The following is a 19,770-nucleotide window of genomic DNA, read 5'->3' on the forward strand; positions in this document are numbered from 1 at the left end:
ACCCGCGACACGCGGGGCCGGAGCGGTAACGGCAGCGAGACTAAGCGGGGAGCGGGGCCCCCTCCCTCCCGCCCGCCCGCCGGCCCCCTCCTGCCCGAGCCCGCTGCCCCCCCCCGCCTCGGCTCGGTTCGGCTCGGCTCAGCGTCGCGCCGCGCCGCCGCGGAGCCTCCGCGCTCCCTTATCGCAGCGGCCCCCGGGCCCGGGCCCGCGCTCACCGAGGGCAGCAGGATGAGAAGGAGGACGAGGAGGACGAGGCGGCCTGCCCGCTGCGCTGCCCCGCCGCCGCCGCTGGCCGTCAGGGGCTGCCGGGCGCCGGTAGCAGCGCCGCCCCGGCCGGGGGGACGGTGAGCGGCGCCGGCTCCGCCCCGCGGCACCTCCCGCTCCCCGCAGCACCGCCCGCGGCGACATGGCGGGCCCGCCTCTCCTCCACCCCCCGGTCAGGGCCGCCCGCGGCGAAATGGCGGGCCCGCCTCCCTCCCTCCCTTCTTCCCTCAAGGCCGCCCGCGGCGACATGGAGGCCTCCTTCCCCCTCCCCCCCCCGTCAGGGCCGCCGCGGCGACATGGCGGGCGTCAAACCCCCCCCCCACCTCCGTCAAGGCCGCCGCGGCGACATGGCGGTCGCCTCCCTCCGCATCATGGCCGCCGCGGTGACATGGCGGTCGCCCCCCCCCCCCGTCAGGGCCGCCGTGTTTTTTCCCCGGGGGGGCGGTGGGGGCCCCTCCTTTTACCAAAAGCGGCTGGTTACTTATGAACTGGTGGAGATCAATGTCGTGGTGCCGGTGTTGAAGGCAGACGCCGGAGTACAGAAGGTCCTGAGGTCCTCACTGACATCGTCCCCAGAGCCTGGTGTCCTCGGGCACGTTTAGGGGTCCAGGGTACCTGCAGCAGGAGAATCGTGTGCAGTTTGGGCCCGATTAAAGAAGACCAGAATGTGTCTAATTCTAGGAGAAAGCACTGGGTAAAGAGGACAGTGAGGGCTGACGATGTGCAAGAGCTGCACGAAAAAAGCTTAGATACATCTTGCAAGTCTCCTCTGGAGACATGCATGGACAGTAGTAGCTGGGACACTTTTTGCTAAACCTCCCTGAGTCTGAGTCAGACCTAGAGAAGTGGAACTAGGGAGAGGGGTAACAGATACTGTTTTTTGTTTTTCCTTTGTGAAGAAAGCTCAGGAGGTATAAGAACAAGTGGGGCCACTTGCTGACTTGGTGGTGGAGGAGCAGGTCTCAGGTGAGCAAGATCGGGCAAAGAAAGAAAACGGAAGTGCTTTTCTGCATTAGGGAGGAGTGCTGAAACCTAGAAAATACCAAAGATGGCTCTTTTAGTTGTTTGCCAGTTGGACTTCTGCAGACTGACCTGTGCTGGTCCTGCTGGAGCTTGCAGCCTCTGAGAGATCAGTGGCAGGATCTAAGGGTCAACAGGTTACGGTGTTCTTGTCAACTAAGTGCTGCAATCCTGGTTTGGGCACACCTCGTGTTGAGGGTTGAGTCCGATCATTCAAAATCTAACCATTGGTGAATGATACCTGTATGAAAGGAGACCTCTTAAGCCAGCAGCTCATCATGTTAAATGCATGCTGAGGGTACATTCCAGGCTGGCCCATTTTCCGACTGGAATGAATTTCTCATGGAGTAATTTACATGCATCAAGACTGAATTTTTCAGAATGAAATCATACTTGTAGTGCAGTGGTGGAAGCTGAAGGCCCATGTTTCCTTCAGGACACTGCAAAATAGTGATGATTCTGGTGGTAAGGGAAGCTGGAGAATTCCTAAAATCCTTGTACTTTCCTTAGAGTTTAAGATGCTCCATGAATCGACAGCATTTTTGATTGTTGCATATATATTAGTATTAAGTAATAAAATAATTTGAGTACGTTCCTCTGGGAAATTATTTTTTGAGATAAACAAAGTCCTGAAGTAACTGTTTGGATCACTTCCTTTTCCAGAAAAAAAAAACTGATTTGTTCTTTTTTGTTTCCAACAGAACAGACTTCTACATTCTATGTGTGTCACTGAGTTTTGAATCACAAATAAAATCCTTCGTTCCTAGATCCCAAAGCAATTGTTGCAAAATCTGATGAACAAATGAAAATCAAAGACTAGTAAAATAGCAGGTCAGCAACAGAAATGGAGAATCCATTCATCAGCTCTAACTTCTCTTAGTGAATATCTGCAAGCTTTGTATTTTTTGTTCTGTGTGGAGGAATGGCCCACATAGCTCCTGCTGTGGCGGGAAGCTTTCTTACTACCAAAATAGGCAGCTACTATTACACTGCTACAGCATTTGCTGGGTGTATGTAAGGAAGCAGAGGCCACGATGGGATTGGGAAACACAAATGTTTATTCAAGGACATATGGTAATGCTATCTGAAGGCTATAGCAGGTGCCAACTCTGCTTGCAGCACAAAGTATTTAGGCAGTCATTCCTCTCGGTCAGGCTGAGTTTGCAAAAATGTATCTCACTACTCATTTAGCAGATGATTAAAAGTTGTGGTTTTGTCTCTCTCCCAAGACTGCTAGGAGATGAGTGCTACACTCAATCCATTGATTGGAATGAAGATTTTTACTGAAATGGGTTCTCGGTTTTAAGATCATATTGCAAGGACATCCAACAGTTTTCTTGCACAATCATGCATTGTGCTGAATCAGGGGTAAAGGAAATGACTTGTTTCAGTTCCTGCAGCCAGGATAGGCACAAATAAGGGTGATGTGCCTATTGGTTGCAGTCATGGGAGTCCCTGTGACTTCTGTTCTTTATTAGGGTTTTCTCATGAAAATACTTCACAGCAGATGAGGAACTGTGTGTCAGTCTTCCATCCTTTCCTCAGAATTGGGGAAATTCATTGACAAGAGCCTCAGTCTAACCTCAAATTCCTTCCAGAGTATTCTTCGGGGTTATTCACCGAGCAGTGTCCTAGGAGCCCTCGGAGTACATCATGTCTGCTCAGCTCCCAGATGACTTCCCTATCAGCCTGTAAACATTTGTCACTCTTTCTGATCGTGTCAGGAAGTTTCAAATACTTGAGATTCCCAAGAGGCAGCTTTCAGCTCCTGGCAGCCTTTAAAGCATTAGCATGCAGCAGTTAGCAGACTCCTTTGTTGTGGTAATCTTCAACACAACCAGCTGACCACTGAGGTTGCCCCATTTGGAGGATTGCTGCAATCTCGGACGGGGCTAGGACTGGGATGAGTGGGAGGCAGTGAACTAGAGCTGTCAGCCCACTGGGCCCAGAGCTGTCTGCCAACTTCCAAATGAAGTGTCCCTCAGCAACACAACCTGTGTGTGTCCTCTAGCTTTTCCTGGCTATCTGTAGGTTAATGAAATGGCTCACTGAGGTCTGCTCTGGACTGCTGTGTTCCCGCAAGCAGCACCTAAGGGAATATTATGTTACATATTACATTCTGTAGAGGGACTTCCTTTCAAATTAGTTTCTTTATGCAATGCCCACTAAATGTGTTGCACCACAGGAAGCCACCTGTGAACCAGAGTTTGGGAACTGTTGAGGTAGAAGCTTGCAGGTAACAGCCTACGGCATGTCCTGAGTATAAGAGCAAAATTTTTTGGCAGATCAGAAAAGAATTCTTGCTCAGATTGGTGTTGTCAGTCATATACACCTAACCATGTATTTTAAGCTGTTCAGCATAGTTGCCATGCAACTGCAGTACAAGTCTGAAAATAGAGAACCTAGAATCTCTCAGAAATCTAGTTAGAAATACCATAATGGATTTTGGTAATTTAAATACATGAGGGCCTACTGCTTCTCTGTGTATCTTAAAACAGATGACTGTGTATCCTTTAAAGGATTCTGTGGTCAGCATATTTTAACAAGTATATTATAATTTGCATCTGGTCTTAGCAATGCAAAAATGTTATTTTGGAGAAATTAATAATTTTATTAAATGTCCTTCTTTAAACAATAAAGATAATAAAGGATCAATTCATGTAATTGTAAGATAATAAAGATCAAATCATATACAGGCATACCTCATTTTATTGTGCTTCACTTTATTGCGCCTCACAGATACTGCGTTTTTTACAAATTGAAGGTTTGTGGCAATCCTGCATTGAGCAAGTCTATCGGCACCATTTTTCCAACAGCATGTGCTCACTTCGTGTCTCTGTGTCACTTTTGGTAATTCTCACAATATTTCAAACTTTTTGATTATTATTCTATCTGTTACAGTGATCTGTGATCAGTGATCTTTGATGTTACTATTGTAATTGTTTTGGGGCGCCACAAACCATGCCCATGTAAGACGGTGAACTTAATCGATAAATGTTGTGTGTGTTCTGACTGCTCCACCGACCAGCCGTTCCCCCATCTCTCTCCCTCTCCTCGGGCCTCCCTATTCCTGGAGGCACAACGATATTGAAATTAGGGCAATTAATAACCCTACAATGGCCTCTAAGGGTTCAAGTGAAAGGAAGAGTCACACATCTCACTTTAAATCAAAAGCTAGAAATGAAGAGATCAGCCAAAAGCGAGGCCTCCTGCTCCAAGCAGGTAGCCAAGTTGTGAATGCAAAGGAAAGGTCTTGAAGGAAATTCAAAGTGCTACTCCAGTGAACACACAAATGATAAGAAAGCGAAACAGCCTTCTTGCTGATATGCAGAAAGTTTGAGTGGTCTGGATAGAAGATCAAACCAGCCACAACATTCCCTTAAGCCAAAGCCTAATCCAGAGCAAGGCCCGAACTCTTTTCAATTCTATGAAGGCTGAGAGAGGTGAGGAGGCTGCAGAAGAGAAGTTTGAAGCTAGCAGAGGTTGGTTCATGAGGTTTAAGGAAAGAAGCTGTCTCCATAACATAAAAGTGGAAGGTGAAGCAGCAAGTGCTGATGTAGAAGCTGCAGCAAGTTATCCAGATGATCTAGCTGAGATAATTGAGGAAGGTGGCTACACGAAACAACAGATTTTCACTGTAGACGAAACAGCCTTATATTCAAAGAAGATGTCATCTAGGATTTTCTGAGCAAGATGTCATAGCTAGAGAGGAGAAGTCAATGCCTGGCTTCAAAACTTCAAAGCACAGGCTGACTCTCTTGTTAGGGGCTAATGCAGCTGGTGACTTTAAGTTGAAGCCGGTGCTCATTTACCATTCCGAAAATCCTAGGGACCTTAAGAATTATGCTAAATATACTCTGCCTGTGCTCTACAAATGGAACAACAAAGCCTGGATGACAGCACATCTGTTTACAACATGGTTTACATGGTTTATTTTAAGCCCACTGTGGAGACCTGCTGCTCAGAAAAAAAGATTCCTTTCAAAATATTACTGCTCACTGACAATGCAGCTGGTCACCCAAGAGCTCTGATGGAGATGTACAATGAGATTCATGTTGTTTTCATGCCTGCTAACACAACATCCATTCTGCAGCCCATGGATCAAGGAGTAATTTCAACTTTCAAGTCTTATTATTTAAGAAATACATTTCATAAGGCTATAGGTGCCATAGATAGTGATTCCTCTGATGGATCTGGGCAAAGTAAATTGAAAACCTTCTGGAAAGGATTCATCATTCTAGATGCCATTAAGAACATTTGTGATTCATGGGAGGAGGTCAAAATATCAACATTAACAGGAGTTTGGAAGAAGCTGATTCCAGCCCTCATGGATGACTTTGAGGGGTTCAAGACTTCAGTGGAGGAAGTAACTGCGGATGTGGTGGAAATAGTGAGAGAACTAGAATTAGAAGTGGAGCCTGAAGAGGTGACTGAATTGCTGCAGTCTCATGATAAAACTTGAATGGGTGAGGAGTTGCAACTTATGGATGAGCAAAGAAAGTGGTTTCTTGAGATGGAATTGACTCCTGGTGAAGATGCTGTGAACATTGTTGAAATGACAACCAAGGATGTAGAATATTACATAAACTTAGTTGATAAAGCAGCGGCAGGGTTTGAGAGGATGGACTCCAATTCTGAAAGAAGTTTTATTGTGGATAAAATGCTATCAAACAGCATCGCATGCTACAGAGAAATCCTTTGTGAAAGGAAGAGTCAATCGATGCGGCAAACTTCACTGCTGTCTTATTTTAAGAAATTGTCACAGCCACCCCAACCTTCAGCAACCACCACCCTGATCAGTCAGCAGCCATCAACATGGAGGCAAGACCCTCCATCAGACTCGCTGAAGGCTCAGATGATGGTTAGCATTTTTTAACAATAAAGTATTTTTAAATTAAGGTATGTACATTGCTCTTTTAGACATAATGCTACTGCACACTTAATAGACTACAGTATAGTGTAAACATAACTTTTATATGCACTGGGAAACCAAAAAAATTCGTGTGACTCGCTTTATTGCGATATTCGCTTTATTGCAGTGGTCTGGAACCGAACCCGGAGTATCTCCAAGGTATGCCTGTAATAGTAGCAGTGCCTGTTGAAGATCGTAGTTTAGCTTCAGTATCACAGAATCACAGAATCACAGAATCACTGAGGTTGGAAGGGACCTCTGGAGATCATCTAGTCCAACCCCCCTGCTCAAGCAGGGTCACCTATCAAAACCAAGATTTAAGTTTTGCCATCTAGTGGTTAAATGGGGTTTAGCGGAGGGTCTGTGTCATACGCTACCAATGTATCAGGGCATTGACTTGGAGTCTAGGTTCTGATTTTGCCTTTGAGTACAAGTTTGCACATGTGGACTGTCAAAGAACCGTCAGTACCCTTGCAAAAGGAAAGCATTCGTTTGACTCTTCCACCTGAGCGGAAGAAAAGAGAGGTGAGAATGGGATTATGTACCCCAAATCAAAGTGTAAACTGAAATAGAGGCAAGTAAAATGGCTGTCACCTGACTGTCAGCACTGCCTTCAACACCAGGCTCTGCATATTACTTTTGCTGAATTTCTTCAGAAGTGGAGAATCTCTGAGCAGATTGTAGCCACCGTAGCAAGAACCTGTGTGCACTGCAGGAGTGGAAGGGCAGTTCCTGTCTGATGCCAGGACTTGCAAGAAATGCAGAATACTTTGCTGGGCACCAGTGTGTTTCCTTGCATAGCTGGAACGGTTCAAAAGACTCTAACCCAGGATAGACTCTGGGGCATGCTTACTCTAAAATGACCTGTATTTGAAGAACTTCAAGCTGCTGGTTTGTAAGCAGTGTACAATACCCATGTGCACAGCCAGGCTGGATCTGTGCTGTTCATAGTTTGTATTGCAGTTGCACTAAACCTGCCTTACTGAGCTCAGGACTCTGACAGGAATTGTTGTTATTCACCTTATACAACTGAAAGGGGTTTAAGGGGGAGTAAAGTAATACGGAAAGCCATTAGAGGAAACAAAATTTGGACCCCAGGCTCCTAAACCATATGTCATGTACCCAGGCTAAACTATCTGCTTTCACTTTGCAACTGTGACAGGCTGAGAACTTGCAGACTTCAGAGGCAGCAGGTTCCTGTCATGCTCATTGCCATGCATTTGGTCACTTGTAAATGTACAGCCTTAAGCATTCACTACAATGCTATATTTCCATGTACTGAATAGGATGAGGTAAGGATTTGAAGTTGCCTTGAACTCCAGAACTTGGTTGACTCACTGTTCTGTCCAAGTGACTGCTTTGTGTTTTAGAGATAGAGAGTTAAATGTATTTGAACTTACAGATCATTCCAGAGATATAAATAGGACTATCCTCTTGCCATAGAAAGAAAGAAAGAAAAGAAAGAACGAAGAGAGAAAGAAAGAGGAAGAAAGAAAGAAAGAAGAAAGCAAGCCGTATATTAAGAAAAAGAAAAGATGCACTTTGTTCTTGAGGTTGCTTTTCTGTTTCACCAGCAAATTGGTTAACAGTGCGGCTATTTTATGTTGTCCTATTCTGGAAGCTAGCACTTTAGTATTTGGCATTGTCTTGACTCTAATTCTCCATAGGCGCAGTGGTTTGCCTGTAATGGAAAGCTGCTCGAACTGGACTGAAGCATGTACTCTTGTAAATGTTGATGTTCGTGTTTATTTGGAGCTATGTGGTCAAGCATGCATCTAAGTGTTTACAGGATGGATTCCTCATTATGAGTTTAGTCCCAGGCATCATGTGCTCTGCTAATTAAAGTTCAGCACTTTGAGTAAGTCTTGTAAAGAGGAGCTTTACACTAGCTCTTTGACTCGGGATTTATATATGGACAGTGAGAATGATGGATGTCATGTAATCTTATCTCCTTCTCATCAAAACAGATGTTTGCAGAAATCCTATTTGAAAAATGTTCCTGAAATGCCTTGCACTTGTTTAAAAAATAGCAGTAACTTCTGCCATAACAGTTTAAACCAAAAGGAAAATTATTCTGTGCAAGGACTTGTTAGCTTGCATGGGTGGAAAACAACTGATTTTTACTGATGAGTGAGTGGAATTATAGATTATTAGAGCCATCTCTCTGGAAATAAGTTCTGGTAATGTAGAAACCTGTATAACTTAGTTAATGTACATAGGCTTTAGACTTCCTCTGGGACCCCCTGTTACTCTAAGAAGCAAGCAGATTGTGATCTTTTTTCCTAGATCAACATTCAGGAGTTATTCCATTGAAATAACAGGAAGATGTCTTATAATAATAATAATAAGAAAAAATAATAGTATCTTTGCTTTAATTTACATTTTTGCTGCAATGTTGGAACAATCTGGGGTTCAAAATTCTGGACTTGGTGATGATATGTACATAAAAGCAAACTCTTAGTTACAACTAACCAAGAGATTGTTTAGAAAATAAACATCACTTAATGATCCTGCAAATGAAGATTGTGAGAACAAGTCACATGTTTGAGAATAAAAGTGTTTGAGAATAAAAGGAGCCTAGAAAAAAGAAGAAAACTAGGGCAAAAAGAAAGTGTATTGAAATCGATGACAAGCACTGTAAATAAAATGAGTAAGAAACCATTCATATGTAAGTAATTGTATTACCAGAAAAATATGGAAGAACTTCTGGGTAGATTCTGCAAGTGTTATGTGAATATACTAGCCATAAATGCTGGAAAAGCTTCGGAGTAATTCACTGGGCAAATGTTGAATTGCTTTTTAAGCTGGCAAAGAGCTTGAAGCCTCCAGTTAGACTTGATCAGATCCACATTGCTGTAGCTGCACAGATAGAACATGTTTTGAAAAGAGGTCTATACTTTATACTGTCTGTCTATACAAGCATGTTTGCTCAAAGAGCATTACGGATACAGAGAAAAGCATCAGAAATTCCTCTGCACCTTAATGGTCACCTATGTATGTCTATGACATTTCACTCTTCTTTATGGCTGAACATGACCAATTAAGTGGGTTTTATTAATTACTTTTCATAGAAAGTTGGCTATTGACCTTTTTTTCCCCCCAGAATGGCATTTATTAACCCAGAATGATTCTAGTATTTTGCTTTTTGATTTCTCAGTTTTCCTGCAGAAAGTTAACTTTCTGAATAAAAATAGCAGTTACAATTCAGGAAGCTTCTGTTAAATTCTTGCAAGGCTTCCTGAGCAGACCAGATCACTCATGATGTGGCACAGACAGCATGGATTTTTTTCTGACATGTTTTCCTGCTTCTGAGGGTAGAGAATAGTGCAGCAGGAAGGATATATTCTGACCCCTAATGACAGAGCAAAACTACATCTCACCAGGCACTGCAATACTATTTTGAATAAAAAAATGTCTTTTTTGCCACTGGTGTTTCTTTTTATCCTCTTTTTTAACACAACATTTAGATGCCATCTCAGCAAGTGATCCTCTGCTGCTGCTCTGTGTGCAAATACTATCTCCGTTGTCGGTCTCTGTTTCCATCAACAAGACAGTCTCATTCACCTCAGACCTTAATCAAAAGCTGGGGTTGTGCAAAAGCAATCTACTCAGTGGGACTTCCTATGAAATGTTAACTTAAATGTTTCCAGGCTCCGGATGCTTCATTTCCTTCAATGAAATCCTGCTCACCTTGTTTTTTTAATGCAATATCTTACCTGAGCAAAACTACCGAAAACCCAATATATACTATTTGCTAAACAGTAATAACATGCTTGGATCACCTTCCCTATTCAGACACCTCCAGCATAGTCATATTTAGTTTTATGGTGCTTTCAACATATATCAATGCTAAGCCTCTTTTTAAATGTCCACCTCCTAATAGCACTTAGTATTGGTCTGATGCAGCTCCTATTGTAATTTTGTCTTTTAGGGGAGGTTGTAACTGTATCTGTAAGAGGGTAATGACTCAAAATGGCTATTCCATACTAGAATCCCGTCCGGACAATCTTGTTTCACACTAAAAATTGCACTGGCAGTACTTAGTCCATTTGCAAAGGAACCTTAGCTAAGCTGCAGAATCTCAGTTCTGGAATAAGTGTTCACATGAAAGTTAATGGAAGAATATCTGCTGCCCTTTAAAATCACATTCTGTTATTTCACATTAGGTTTGTCTTCTGGCTGCACCCTTAGGCAAATGGCAAACTGCCTGAAAATCCCAGCCAGGAGGAGTCTATCTTCCCAACCTTAATATAAAGTTAACATAAAGTGGATATATAAAGTTAATATAAAGTGGAAGGAGGTATTGAAGACTTTTGATTCATATGGAATTAATTTAGGATTAAATTGCCACACCTTAGTGATTATTCAGTGTTTCTTTGATCTTTGAAACATTTGTTAATGAATAATTGCAGTAGAGCATTCAAATATTTGCTGGTAATTTGAACCTCCTAAATTTTCAGAAATAAGTGTAAGTGATTTTATATTCTAAAGTGTTCTGAGCAGGCATCTGGAAGGAAAAGAGCCTTCCAGGAAGAAGTAATATGCTGTTTTATTTTAAAAAGAAGACAGTTATTCTATTTGTTTAATAAAGAATGAAGTGTAGCTTAAGTGCTTTGGAATGTGATCATGTAAAAAGGTTAGGAAAACCAAGGAGATGTATTCTTAAAGTGAAACATTTTACTATCGTGTATAGGTTATACCTCTTTTTGTAGATACTCTTTATTTAGACTAACTGACTCAACTTATAGAGCAATATTCTGTCACCCTTACTGGTGTTATTAGAGTTTGACTTCCAACAAATCCCAAGAGGCTGCAATGGCACCATCTGGGGAATTAAATATTTGAGTTTGAATCCTACTTACAGAAGTATTCAAATTGAATTGAATTCATTATCAGCTGAGCAGTGCTCATGGATGGGGAAGAGGCTGATATGAGAAGCTGGGAGTCCATTAAAGTCAGAGAACATGCCAGGAGCAGCATCTTGGGCCAATGCAGTGGTTCCTAGGAAATTCCTGGGCTGAAAGGTGACAGCTCTGCTTTGGTAGTCCTGAAGCGAAAGTCAGGCTGGACTCCAGTGCTCAAACCTTCCTGATACCAGCGGGGATGGTCTGTGGTGGGAAATCATGAGGTTTGGGGAGTATCTCCCTTGTAAATGTCTTTGTGTCAAAAATTGCTGGTGGGTCTCCAGGCTGGGGCTGTGAGGCCGTGTTTGCCCTGAAGGTGGTTGCCACCCCAGCTCGGGTGCTGCTGGCAGCACGTGTCTGACTCCCCCGCCCATGGGCCTTGGGTTGTCAGTTCCCACTTGGACTTTTGCCTCTCGGCTTTCCCTCTGGCCTTGCATTTCCGCTTCTCATCTGACAGCCTCCCCAGGTCTCCTCGGAAAGCAGTGCTGGGAGGAGGTGGACACCCCCTGCAGCCACCCAAGCTGCAGAGCTGACTGTGCTGTGCGGGCTTTGGAGGAAGCTGCCTTTGCTGTTTTGCTTCCCCATACAAAAAGCACCCTACTTCTGAGCGCCAGGTCAGTCACTGCTGATCAGCCCATCTCAGGCCCACACGAGGCCTTTACCCACCCGTACTGCCTGAAAGAGGCATTTTCTGCAAGGACAACAACAATCTCTCAGCTGTCCTGTGCTGAAACCTCAGCTGAGCTTGGCTTGGACCTCGGTGCTCTTACCAGGGATCGGGGCGCTGGAGCTGTGCCAGAGCAGGAGCAGCCCCTGGCAAATTGAGGGAAGTCCACCTTGGCGGAGTCGAGTACCACTGCCACATTGTCTTTCCCATCCAGTCCTCAGGGATGTAATGCCGTTGCCTGAATCATTGGCTGTCCTTGCATGCCTTGCAGGAAGACAGTCCTGCCTTGAACAGCTCTGTGTGCTGTGCTGCCGCAAGCTTTGCAATACAACTCAGGAGGACTGAAGGCCCCAGGAGGCTGATGAAGCTGCAAAATTACGAATAAAATTTTGGCAACTGGGAAATGAGCCACTCTGTTGTTTCTTCAAGAGCTGGGTCCCAGTTTGTCTACTCCCCTGAGCCAGGTGCCCTCCTGACTCCACCAGAAGTTACACACAGCAGGAACTTACTGGTGTGGACTCTTGCGTGTGTGATATTCTGGAGCTGAGGAGCTGATGTGACTTCCCCTCTACTGGCTCTGGCACAATTGCTTCAGAGAGTGTTCTGCTAAAAGGGACAGAAATGACTGAGATTTTTGTGGTGGCAAGTTTCAGTTACGCTGCCAGTACCGAAAAGATTTTATTTCTATGGACATAGTTATCTCTGTTAACAGCCAGTTCCCCTGCTGGCGATTGCCTGATGGCTCAGGGCTTTGCCTGGCAGCTCTCGGCAATTTCCCTGTTCTGCATGCTGCGGCAGGGCCCGAACTGCACCCAAAAGACCTGAGGAGCCCCTTGGGAAGCCAAGCAAGGAGCAGCTGGGGGCTGACAGTGCTCTTCACTGCCAGTCCACACTGATGGCTGAGCCCAGGGAGCAGCAAGGTACAGTCCACGCCAGGTCCACCACTTCACCAGCCATGAACTAGGGCGGGCTGCCCAAGCAACGAGAACTGCGAATGCGTCTGCAGCAACGTAGACGGGATGGTCATGTTGGATAACACAAAAACACAAATGTCCTCAGAAGATGCTTTCAAACGTTTCAGCTCAAACTGAGCATTTCTGCCATGCTCATTTCTGCCACCAGGAGGAGACGTTTCCTGCTGATGCGATGACATCCTGGGTTATAATCAAGTGGAATTGTATTGTTATATTGACCCTCAAATACATAGTAAGGACTTGGGATTTCTCTCCAGATTTGACAGCTACATGAAGCACTCAGAGCAGATAATCAAAAGCCACAAGCCAGAGGGGCTTTGCTGAAGCATGAAGTGGGAATTTAATGTCTAAAAACTGAATTAGGAGTTTACAGTACAAGCACTCTTCAGCAGGAACTGAAGATTTTGCTGTAAGTGTCTGGCAGGAAAAACAGGCAATATAGGTGAATAATTCCATAATAAGATACTGGAAGTAATATATTTCACAGTACCTCAGTCGGAATTTGCAAATATTAAATTTTCCTGGACGTTATTAGACTTTTTGTACTGCTCTTGAGCAAAGTTTTTATTTTTATCTATGAATGCCGGCTAGTCCTTTTCAGCTACACAACCAAGCACACAAGTAGGTTTGAATTGCTTTATTTAGAGCATAGATTGTAAGATTCCTACTCTCCCAAAAGCTTGAGCTGAGTTACACCTTGTAACTGTAAAGATTTGTCTGCATAACAGAATGATAGATCAGGTTAAGAGTGCTGTTTTGAGAAAACAGGGAACTGCTCTAACACTGAAGTCGGATCTGACTTTGAGGCTGGCTCTCCTCTGAGTCGGGCATTGTATTTCCAGAGGTCTGTTCTATCCTACATTATTCAGTGGAATAAATACTTACAAAATGAACTCTTGTAACTAGTCGTAACGTATACTTTTTCCTGAATCAACCCTGGACTGTACTGACAGAAGCAATTTTAGTTACAGACATGGTATTACAGACTAGAAAAAAAAGAAAATTGAAATGTAATGGTAACCAGGGCCAACAAACAGGGACTCAGCACTTAATAGACCAGGTTTTTATTGTTCACAGATAGAGATACGCTTCTGTTTCTGCTTGTGTTTTCCTGATAATGGGGTACAGCACCTGCCACGTCAGTGGTTTGCTGGCTAAGGAGCACTGGCTCCTGTCCAGCTGTTGCAGAGGAGATCAGTGATCCAGCTGGCAAGCAGGAGCCTGGTCATTAGCACTGCAGTTTGCATGGAAGGGGAGGCCAAGGGGGCCCTGTGATACTGCTGGAGACATGTGGGACGGCAGCACCTGGCACCAGCAGAAGCTGCATCAGAGGCATCATCCTAGAAAGCGTGCCAGAAGGAGGACAAGGGCCTCCCAGCATGGGGTTGTAGTCAGTGCCTGGTGCCTCTCCCCTGGGCTGGACTGGGGCAGCAGTGGCCTCACTGGAGGGAGGACAAGGTCTGGCTGAAGTGTAGAGCCACCTGATGCAGAAGTCACGGGTGGAGGCCAGCAGACTGCATAGCATCAGGGAGGATGAAGAGGAGAGCAACAGGATCCTCACAACAAGGCAAAGCCCTGAGCCCTGCCCTGCATGGGAGGTGGGACAGCTAAAGGCTGTGTTTAACCTTGTGGTAGGTTGAGACTCCAGAATGGGGACAACTGGAAACTTGTGACTTCTAGCAAGAGAAAAATGGCTTCTTCTGCACAAGCAGATGTGCACTGAAGGCAAAGGTGCAAAACCCTGGGAACAAGTGAGGAGAAGTGAGATCCATCAGGAAAGGCATCAGAGCCACCTGAGCCTGAAACACATGTCCCCATGTCCCGCCAAGAGGAAGGGGTGGGTGATGGTGGTTGGAGACTCTGCTGACCAGGCTTGCTGTCTCAGGAGTTTTGCTACTTGCCAGGGGCTCAGATCTGTCATGCTTTTTTCCAACCCTTGGACAATCACCCTTGATGTTCATCCACGTGTGCAGCAGTGGCACTGCCAAAGAAGCATCTTGAGAGGGACTGCAGAGATCTGACATCCAGGGTGAAGGAGCACCAGTGGTGTCTTCTTAGACCCTGCTGGTGAAGGGAAAGGCTTGAGCATGGGTGGATGCATCCTGTGGGAGAACAGGCTCGGTTGGACTCAAGGGGAAGTAAGGCTTTATGAAATGGTGTTTTCTGTATACAGGGTTTCTGTGATGCATGATTTAGCTGTCTCGAGGTATAGAAGCACAGGCTGCAATGTAGCTTTAACAGCTTCAGACTTTTGTCACACACACTGGAATTACGCTTCAATGTATATCAAGGCACATGTGTTATCAAGTTGGTAATGCACTATTTTTTGTCATAGAGGGTCATACTTATTATCTGTTAACACTGCAAGTTTTACCTGCTGCTACCAGCCATACAGGAGCCTGTAATAAATCTGTCTGTGTTGTGTTTGACCTGAGTTTTGCCCTTCGGGTAATGGTGGTGCAGATGGCACGTGGTAGTATTGAGTGTATCAGAACAATGCCTTTTCAGAAAAGAGATCCGGCTATTTGTCTCCTGTATTTCCTACTAAAGACCAGGAAGTTAAGCATTCATAAATAATATTTGGTACTAAACCAGCAACTCTTAAAGGAGAGACATTCCAGGTCTGAGAGCTAGTCCATGTAAACTTATTTGCGGGCTCAGTTTCTCTCCTGCCACTGATTTGTAACTAAATGTGTAGTGAGAGGCTCACTGAGGATCCGGAAGCAAGATACGCGAGAAGGGTGAAGAAGGGGAAGAGCGTCTTCATCTGTTTAAAAATGGTCTCTTTCAGTTATGTAATGGCTGAATCTTTGAGGAGTCTCTTTAAGTCAAAACAAGAAATGAATTTACCAATACAGTGTACACTGAAGTTGGAGAGTCTAGAGTGTTTTAAAATTTTGAAAAAAGCCCATTACCTGCTTCACAGAATCTTCACAATTGCTCTCAGAAAGATTACATTGAAAGCAAAATATTTTTATTTTGGGGTTCCTATTGTGTTCACCGTGTTAACTCTCCAACACCTACCAAACAGAAACTGCAGGCTGTTGTTCCATATGTGGGTATTTCTGCACATTCTGCAGTTCAAAACACACTGAGCTGGCCGCTCCATTCATAAGAGTTGCTTACGTGTTCCCTAGGTCCAGAGACAAAACATGTTAAATAAATTCAACTAACAATCCTTTACAATAAATAAATTAAATCCTATTTTTTTCCCAGAGGAGTGATTACTTAACTCTCAGCAAAATCCTTATGTTCTTTGTCAGGAAGTTATTTGTGTCAATTTCTAATCCAAATAGAGCTGGAAATAAGCTGTTAAATGTTAAAATCAGTATATTTGGAGTACGATTGCCTTGTATTTCTCATTGTCACATTTCCCAGGGGACTGGACATAAAGCTTCAGCCTCTTGACCTTTCTATATTGTTACACATTTTTCTTTCAACTCTGATATGGCTTATTTTTTAGAAGTCTCAGTTTTGTTAGCAGAACCAGTTATGTTCATGGGGTAGCAAGAAGTGCAAATGTTAAAATACCGTACGAGTTCTGCAGTTCTGTCTGCTTGTGATGAGTGGTTCAGCCTTTTCTGTAGACTCTTAATACTTATGGTGATTTTTTTAAATAAAACTGTCTTAATGGTTGTTGTGTCTGTAGCCTTCCCTCCACCACAGAAGATGAATGTATTTCAGCTGAAGCAAATGGCATCTTCTTCTGTTCTAAACCATGCACCCATGCATGACATGGTATATTTTATGAGGTATATACCTCATAATTAATTTTCTGACCTTCAAGAGGATAGACATTTTAATTCCATTTTTCACTTTCAAGCTTCTGTAGTCTAATGCATTATTTATTTTGACCTTTATCTAAAAAGTGTTATCTATTCATCTGACTATATGAAGAATTAGATCAAATACCAAAAGGCATACCAGCTATATCACTGGCGTAACTTGAAACTAAGCCAGAACTTAGGCAGAAGGTTTTTTTGCTCCTCTGCATTTCCGTGGCTAGGGTGGTGAAGTCCACCTTCCCTCTTACGTATCGTATTAGGAGACTGCAGTTGCAGAGGGGTCTGTCAGGTTCTTTGTACTCGTGTGGCCAAAACCTGCCAGCCAACATGCCCTTCTGCTCCCAGGGGAGTACTGTGGACAGCTCTGGTTGCCCACTTCCACTCTGTAATCATTAGTGGGCAGCAGGGAATAACTTCTCTGAAAATGCCTCCCAAATTCACACCCACTAAACTAAGCCTGGTGCACAAAACCAAACCTTATGCTCCTAGGACATACTTGCAAATTGGGAACTAGCAGGATTTGCTCCTTGACGTGCTTGAGCAATAGTTTTGATTTTTGGTTTCACAGAACCAGAAGAATTGCTGCTCTGCACAAGCTTCTCAAGTAGCATAAGGAGGGAAACCTGCGCTGCCGGGAGAGGGGCACACAGTAGTGTAGCCCACAGTCCTGTGAGCTGTTAGGTGTTTACTAAGTGTTTAGTTTTGTGGGTTGTCTGTTGTGTTGCTGATACTGAATGTATATATCACTGATTGCTGGTTAATTATGTGCCATTAATAAATCAACAGATCACTTTGATCCTCATTTGGTTTAAATTATGTGGGTTGAGCAGTTTTCCCCTCAACACAATTTTGGCAGAGAATGCAGGCAATCTGTTGAACTAACTTGGGCTCAGTAAGGGGTCGAGTAATAACCTTACGCACTTTCTGTCTTCATGAACAGTAGTCTGGGAAAAAAGACTTCATGTGTTTTTAAGGACTTCCTGTTCTTTAACAGAATGGCGTTGTGGAAGACAGGCAAGGCAAAAGGGAAGAAGGAAGACACCCCGACACCAAAAATGACTCCATACTACCTGTCTGGTCCAGACCATGGGAAGGATTGGCTAAAGTAAGTGTAAAAATTCACAGTCACATTCCCTGGGACAAGGACCAGATAGAGTCAATATGGTATGATGGAAATTTGTGTTATGAACTGCTTAAAGCAAGGAATAGTACAAGGAAACTGGTTGATCAATGTAGATGTTTGTGTTGGCTATTACTGACTGCACTTAGAGAAGGTAGTGAGGTATGCATATATGAAACAGGTGAATGAGATTCAGAAGAAGAAGGAATGTGAAGATGTTTACAACAGGATCCTGAGAGTGCTGAAGCTATGACTGCTCAGCAGGCTCAGAAGTTAGTGCAGGTGGCAGCGGTGATGGCTGCACAAGAGACCGAGCACTTTCAGGACAAAGGGAAACAAAAACCTTAATGCCAGTTGCGAGTGAGAACTGGGACCCAGAAACATGTGATGGAGATATCTAAGAGCCAAGTGAGGATGAAGATGAAGAGTCCAATATGGCACCTGGTCAGACACAAGCAATACCTGTCGATCTGAAAGGTCCATCTGAGGCATGTGTTTGAACAGACTCATATGTCCCCTCCCCGCCAAGCTAAAAGACATTTAAATAATCCTTTCTAGGGAAAAAGAGGAAGTGGGGTTTTGGTTTGAGGATATGAGGGAGAAACAGAGAGCACCACCTTCTGGGTGATAGTGTTAGGGTTTGTATCTGGGAATATATATTGCTGAATCACCCTACGAATGGTAGAATGCAACTACCTTTGGATGTCCGAAACTGAATGGTCACCTTTGCTGCCATCTCAAGTAGCAAAAATGGAACCACTGGAATTAGATTACTTTCATGGGAAATAGGGGTGGTGTTGGGAGGCAGGCAACAGGAAAATGTGTTTAGGAAAATCCAGTCTCATAATACTGTTTATTTACATTCAGGAGGTATGTAAGCCATAAATCCAGAACTTGGATTGGAAGAAAAAGCTTTTAATGACACCAAAACTGCAGGTTTTGGTTTGGCAGGAGCAACAAACTGTTCCTTACAGAACTTAATATATTATACAACAACAATTGAATACGGAAATGCAAGCATTGTCTGTCTCAAGTACAGATGTAGTGGTGGCAGGAGGCACTGGACTGACTGACTACCTGTAAAGATGTACCATCCTCCTCATCTAAGGCTATAAAACAAGGTAGCTGTCAGCTGTAGTAGACTAGAAGATCAGGGTCAACATGATGAGCCTGGAAAATAAAATATGCAGGAAGAAGACAGTTATACTCCTAACAATGTTGGTTAAAACTGTAGTTATCACAAATTGTCTAGCCCACAATGTCCTTGAGTCCACAACAGTGCAGTGTTACACCCAATAGATCTGTTACACAACACGTTGCAATAATTAGTTTAAGCAATTATGAGATACATGGGGACAGAAAGTGCCAGTGTCCACAAACACTATGAAAAGTGTGTGACCCCTTTAGATAAACATCATGACTTTCTTTTGGTTCAGATGTCACCAGCTGAAATGATGGAGGGGTGCAAAAGCCACTCCTGTCTAGGAAGCCAGTGCTTCATGAGCCATTCCTACAAGACTAGCCCTCATTTTCCAAGTAGCGATGTGCTTGTTTAAAAAAACAACAAAACAAAAACACCATAGACTTTCCTTCCCACTGGCTGCCAGCTGCAGGACATATTCAAAGCCCTATCTGCCTTTCAAATTCTTCGTCTTTAGAAGTCACAGATTATTCTAAACTATCCTTTTCTACCTGAAAGGAAATTTCATGTCATTCCTCTCTTTCAATGCCCTGTGTAGAGAGAGAAATTCTGAAAATAGACACCAACAGTGTAGCAGGTCCAGCTAAGCTCAAAGAGGCTTTTGCCTTTTGCTGACAAATGTTCCTAACTATCAGTAGAAGCTCCATGACGATGAAGCATATTGTCTTCTGCATAGCAAGGACCCATTCAGTTTAAGTAAGTACTGCCTGGAAGCTTGTCAAAACAATGTCTTAATACAAGCAGTCAGGACAACTCCTTAATTGTAATAGCTTTTCAAGATTTGGTTGCTGTTATCACAAAGAGCAACACATAGATTTCTGTTATGCTTCTGCACTGAACCAACAAAATATATGCTAGAAATGATAAATGGAGCTGGAAAAATATTCTTGCTCCTGAGATGGAAAGTTTCACTGAATACTAAT

General features: G+C 43.8%; 1 protein-coding gene across 1 annotated transcript in view; it reads right to left on the minus strand.

Annotated features, from left to right (window-relative positions):
* ACO1 (aconitase 1) overlaps positions 1 to 331 on the minus strand; it is a 33,439-nt gene extending 33,108 nt beyond the window's left edge. Inside the window, exon 1 of the mRNA XM_067315637.1 lies at positions 216 to 331. The gene's annotated coding sequence lies outside the window, so the exon portion shown is untranslated. The remainder of the gene's footprint in view (positions 1 to 215) is intronic.
* Positions 332 to 19,770: the final 19,439 nt, after the last annotated feature.

The sequence above is a fragment of the Apteryx mantelli genome, chromosome Z (genome assembly GCF_036417845.1).
Source record: "Apteryx mantelli isolate bAptMan1 chromosome Z, bAptMan1.hap1, whole genome shotgun sequence".
Classification (NCBI taxonomy): domain Eukaryota; kingdom Metazoa; phylum Chordata; class Aves; order Apterygiformes; family Apterygidae; genus Apteryx; species Apteryx mantelli.